This window comes from Mustela putorius, unplaced genomic scaffold, assembly GCF_011764305.1.
Source record: "Mustela putorius furo isolate JIRA1106 unplaced genomic scaffold, ASM1176430v1.1 tig00000242_pilon_pilon_pilon, whole genome shotgun sequence".
Classification (NCBI taxonomy): Eukaryota; Metazoa; Chordata; class Mammalia; order Carnivora; family Mustelidae; genus Mustela; species Mustela putorius.
In genome coordinates, this window is record NW_025421325.1 from 16,200,443 (window position 1) to 16,206,647 (window position 6,205).

Consider the following 6,205-nt stretch of genomic DNA (forward strand, 5'->3'; position numbering starts at 1 on the left):
CTGACTTGTTCTGAGTCTGGCAAATATGCTGACAAAGTCAATAGTAATATATAACTGAGGTCAGTAAATCAATGTATCTAGGCGGAACGGGCAGAAAATGTGATGACATTATGTAAACACATCAGTACGCACACATTTTTCTAGAATAATTCTTGGATACTTTGAAGAGCAAAGAATATTGTTTTGATTCTAAAATTCATATAACTGCTTATCTGGTGGTAGGACTCTAGAGAAATAGTTTTCCAGATTATAACTCTAGAATCAGTTCATCTTCATTCTTCTATTTGCCTGTAATTTAACATGTTCCCCAGACTTAAAAGCCTGGATTCCAAAAAGAATGTGGAAGTGTTAAAATGTCTGTTATATGCAAACATTTTAATGCTGTTTTCTGCACTGCTGTTTTTGTTTTAAATATTTTATTTAAGAATTTTTATTAACATTATATTGCTTGCTTTTAATGCTTTGTGATAAATCAATTAAAATTCCTTTCAGTGTTCTCTGTCTGTTCTCTTTTTTTTTTTTTTTTTAAGATTTTATTTATTTATTTGACAACAGGAGAGATCACAAGCAGGCAGAGAGGCAGGCAGAGGGGGAAGCAGGCTCCTCGCCAAGCGGAGAGCCCAATGTGGAGCTTGATCCCAGGATCCTGAGATCATGACCTAAGCCAAAGTCAGAGGCTAAACCCACTGAGCCACCCAGGCGCCCCTCTGTCTGTTCTCTTATACAACCAAATGTATTGATTTTCTTTCTAAATTATTTTTGTGATTATAGAAATAGTATATGCTCATTGATTGTAAAAACTGATCATTGGAAACATATCCACACAAAAACTGCCCAATGGAGATTTATAGCAGCTATATTCATAATTGCTAAAACTTGGAAGTCATCAGGGTGACCTTCAGTAGATGAAAGTACATCCAGACAATGGGGTATTACTCAGTGCTAAAAAGAAATGAAATATTAAGCCCCAAAAAGGCACAGAGAAACCTTACTCTGAATTAATGAAAGAAGCCAATGTGAAAAGGTTACATACTGTATGATTCCAACTGTATGATTTTCTGGAAAAGATAAAACTATGGAGATAGTAAAAACATCAGGTGTTTATAGGGAGGGAAGGATGAATTGGAGGAACACAGGATTTTTAAGACAGTGAAACTAGTCTATATGACACTGTAAGCGTGGATACATCTCAAACATTTGTCCAAACCCATAGAATGGACAATACCAAGAGTAACCCCTAATTTGTCAGTATAGGTTCATCAGCTGCAACAAATGTACCACTCTCATAGGGGATGTTGATAGTTGGGGGAGGCTGTGCATGTGAGGCGGGGAAAGGAGTATATGGAAATCTCTGCTTCCTCCTAATTTTGCTTGAACTTAAAATTGCTCTAAAAAAATAAAATCTTCCTAAAACAAAATTTTAAAAAAGGATAGTCTGAAAAATTATTATAACCAATGAGACATAACATCTAAACATAATATGAGATCCTAGAATGGAAGAGGACATTAGTTGAAAATCAAGTAAATCTAAATTAAGTACTAAGTATACTTTAGTTAATGTATCAGTATTGGTTCGTTGGTTTTTTAATTGTGACAAATATACCAATGTAAAATGTTGACATTTAGGGGAAGCTGGGTGTGGGGTATATAGGAATTCTCTTTGCAGTTTTTCTATAAATCTAAACCTTCTTTAAAAGTTTGTTTTTAAAAATGTACACCTCAGTTATCAAACAACTTCATAATTACTACCCTGGTTAAAAAAAAAAAAAAAAACCCACTCTCAGAAGTCTCATGTTCTCTTCAATCATTATTTTCCTCAAATGTTACTATCCTTTTTTTTAAAGATTGTGTTTATTTGAGAGACAGAGTAAGAGAGAGAACATGAGCAGGTGAGGGGCACTGGGAGAAGCAGACTCCCTGTTAAGCAGGGATCCCCATGCAGGGCTCCATCCCCAGACTCCAGGATCATGACCTGAGCCGAAGGCAGACGTCCAACTGACTGAGCCACCCAGGTGCCCCTACCGTTTGTTTTTGGCTTTTTTTTTTTTTAAGACTTTATTTATTTGAGAGAAAGAGCACAAGCAGGAGGAGAGGCAGGGGCTGGGGAAAGATAGAAGTACACTCCCTGCCATGGGGAGCCCAACTTGGGGCTTGATCCCAGGACCTTGGGATCATGGGATCATGACTTGAGCCAAAGGCAGATGGCTTAACCAACTGAGCCACCCAGGTGCCCTGTAACTACCTACTGATGTCTCAAATTTTAGTCTGTTTTTTAACTTTATATAAATTGAATATGTTGTCAAGATGCATCCATGTTATTCCATCTAGCTGAAACCCATTTTCATTGCTGTATATTCCATTATAAGAATATACCGTAATTTATACTACTGTTGATGAGCATCTTTGGTTGTGACTACTGAGCTATTTATTTTTGATTTGCAAACTTTGTCATAGATTGTGTCCAATATATGGGTCCATTTCTTTTTTTTTCTTTTTTTTTTTTAAAGATTTTATTTTATTTGACAGACAGAGATCATAAGTAGGCAGAGAGGCAGGTAGAGAGAGAGGGAAGCAGGCTCCCTGCTGAGCAGAGAGGCCGGATTCGGGGCTCGATCCCAGGACCCTGAGATCACGACCCGAGCCGAAGGCAGAGGCCCTAACCCACTGAGCCACCCAGGCGCCCCTGGGTCCATTTCTGCCTGTTTATTCCCACTAGCCTTGTGGGTTTTCCTTATTGCACATTGTGTTATTACATTCTTGACGTTGGTATTATAAATGCTCCCACTTTTTTTTTCCTACACAAGTATTGGTCTTGGGGCACCTGAGTGGCTGAGTCAGTTAAGTGTCTGCTTTTGGCTCAGGTTATGATCCCAGGGTCATGGGATGGAGTCTCACATCCCCGCATTGGGCTCCCTGCTCAGTAGGGAGCCCGCTTCTCCCTCTACCTGCTCTGCCTGTTGCTTGCCCTGCTTGTACTCTCTCTGACAAATAAAATCTTAAAAAAAAAAAAAAAAAGTATTGGGTCTATTCTTGGTCCTTTGCATTTTCATGTATAGTTTACAATTAAAAAGCTCTCAAAAAGCCATCACCAATTCAAAAAAACAACTATTGGGATTTTACTAGAATAACATCAAATTGTATTGGCCAATTTGGGAAAGATTGTGGAAGCTATTTTATCTTTTATTTGTACACATGTTATATTTCCCCATTTATTTAGTTTCTCTGTAATTTGGGGCTTTCTTGTTAGAGGTCTTGTGTAATTTATATAGATTTATTCATTTGATCCTTTCTTTGAAGCCACTGGAAGTAAAGTTATTGAAGTTTCATTTGTTTGCTGATAAAATAAAACTGACTTTTCTGTATTTGACCTTGTATTCAGCAGCCTTTCTAAACTTATTTAATCCAAAGTTTCATCTGTAGATTCTTTTGGATTTTCAGTTTTGAATTAATGTCTCATTCCATTTTATGTAGGAAAAGCTTTCAACATTTCACTCTTGTCTTAGTTGGGCGCTATAACAAAAGTACCATGGCCTGGGTGGCTTAAACTATTTATTTCTCACAGTTCCTGAGGCTGCTAAGTCCAAGATCAAGGCACTGGCAGATCAAGGGCCTGGGGAGATCCTACTTCCTGCCTTGCTGCAGCCTCACAGGACAGAGATCATATCTCTGTCAAGGACAGTAAGTCCACTCCTGAGGGCTCTGCCTTTATGACCTAATGACCTTTCAAATGTTCCCCCTTCCAGACACTATGACGTTCCGGATTGATTAGGCTTCAACCTGAATTTTAGGGGACATAAACTTTCTATTCTTGGTAACTATAAAATGTTAACTTTGACTTGTTAGATGCAGACACACTTAAGGAATCTCCTCTTCTCTGTTTTTAGGTTTGGTGTTTTTTTTTTTTTTTAAGATTTTATTTATTTATTTGATAGACAGAAATCACAAGTGGGCAAGAGAGGCCGGCAGGGAGGAGAGGAGGAAGCAGCAAGCTGTCCGTGGAGCAGAGAGCCTGATGTGGAGCTCGATCCCAGGTCCCTGGGATCATGACCTGAACCGAAAGCAGAGGCTTTTAACCCCCTAAGCCACCCAGGCACCCCTGTTTTTAGGTTTCTGAGAGGCTTTTATTTTTATTTTCTAAGCTTTCAAATGTCTTTAACTATTTTATCAAAATTTTTCTTCTTTGGAGATCACTGAATTTTCTTCATTGGGCGAATATGATTACATTGATCTTTGAATGTTAAGTCAACCTGGTCTTGCTGAAATAATTCTCAACTTGGCCTTGAGGTTTTTATGTTACTGGTTTTGGTTTACTAATACTTTTGGATTGTTTTCAGCTGTTCATGAATGAGACTGAGTATCTGTAGGGAATGTACTGTTACCTTTTTTCACTAGTGATGCCTTTTTTACTCTGATGACTCTTACTAAAGCTTATTAGGCTTATGAATTTTATTTGTATCTTCAAAGAACTTTTGACACTATTGATTCTATTATAGGTTTGTTTTCTGTTTTATTTGGTAGATTTTGTTTTTAAATTTATGCTCATTTCATCCCTTCTATTGGGAGTTTTGTTTTTCCTATGTACTTAGCTTGCCAATTTTTCAGGGTTTTAATAGCATTTAAGACTATAAATCTCTATAAAGCACCATTTTAGCTGCACTCTCAAGTTTTTAGGTATAGTGTATGATTACTTAAAAATCTCTTCTAGTGAGGTGCCTGGGTGGCTGTCGTTGGGCATCTGCCTTCAGCTCAGGTCATGATCCCAGGGTCCTGGGATTGAGCTCCGCATCAGGCTCCCTGCTCTGTGGGGAACCTGTTTCTCCCTCTCCCACCCCACCTTGCTTGTGTGCCCTCTCTTGCTGGGTCTCTGTCAAATAAAGAAAGAAAATCTTAAAAACAAACAAAAACCTCTTCTAGGAGCACCTGGGTGGCTCAGTCTGTTAAGCATCTGCCTTCAGCTCAGGTCATGATCCCAGAATGTGGAGATTGAGCCCCACATCAGGGTCCCAGCTCAGTGGAGAGCCTCTCCTTTTGCTGCTCTCCCTGCTTGTGCTGTCAAATAAAATCTTAAAGAAATAAGAATTTGTAAAAAAAAAAAAAAAATGAAAATTTTCTGGTGGCACCTGGGTGGCTTTACATCAGTTAAGTGTCTGACTCTTGGTTTCAGTTCAGGTGGCGATCTCAGGGTTGCAGGGTTGAGCCCCAAGTCTGGCTCTGTGCTCAATGGGGAGTCTGCTTGAGGATTCTCGATCTCCCTGTTCCTACCCCTGCTCTCTCTCAAATAAGTAAATCTTTTTTAAAAAACCAATTTTATTTTAAGCAACAAATTGTGGATAAAGTAGGAACCAGGAGCCAATGAATAATCCACATTTCTTGAGAAGCACTGATCTGTTTTCTAGAGGTGCAAACGGGTTCTTGGAGGCCTTGCCCTGATAACAAAGGGAAATTTTCTGGGAGGTGAGAAAGCTAGTTGGGAGAAGCCTGTGTAGAACTGCCAATTATAATTAATTCAGCAAAAAAGTCCTGCTGTATCCTTCACTCAGTCACATTACTTTTCTGAGAATAAGGCAAATGGTCCCAAACAAGGTAACATCTAAGATTCACAGAGCAAGTTCCAGAACAGGATAAAAAACTTTCTTGGAGTTGGCAGCAGATCACCTACAACTTTGTATTGAGGACTTTAAGACCCCCCATCCAGACAAAAAATGCCAGGAACATTTTGCAGTGTCTGCCATTGACAAGTGACAAGTGCTGTGAATTTGCTGACCCAGTTCTTGGGTATTAGTTTGTTCCCATTTAGATATTCCAACTATACCACCCGAAACAAATTTCTCATGGGAAAAAAAAGGTATAGGTTAAGAAAAGTATTGGATTATGTATTAAAAAGAAAGCTGCAATTCATGAGAATGGTCCGAGAGACTTGTCAAACTTGGCAGACCTAATGAGATCATATAAAAGTCAACGTGAGGGTAGCTATATACAGCATGCAAACTTGTACATTAGATTTTTCTATGAGTCAGCTTTCAGTTTGCTTTAATGTCATTTTACTGGTATGCTGATGGAACATACACCCATTAATATCTGTGTACTATTGCTTGGTACAATCTCATTCTAAAAGGAACCTCCAGTGAATTCTAGAATTGTTTAAAGCTCAGTGTGTAATGGTTCTTCCTCTGTCCACAAGAAGGGACAGTAACTTTTCAAACTC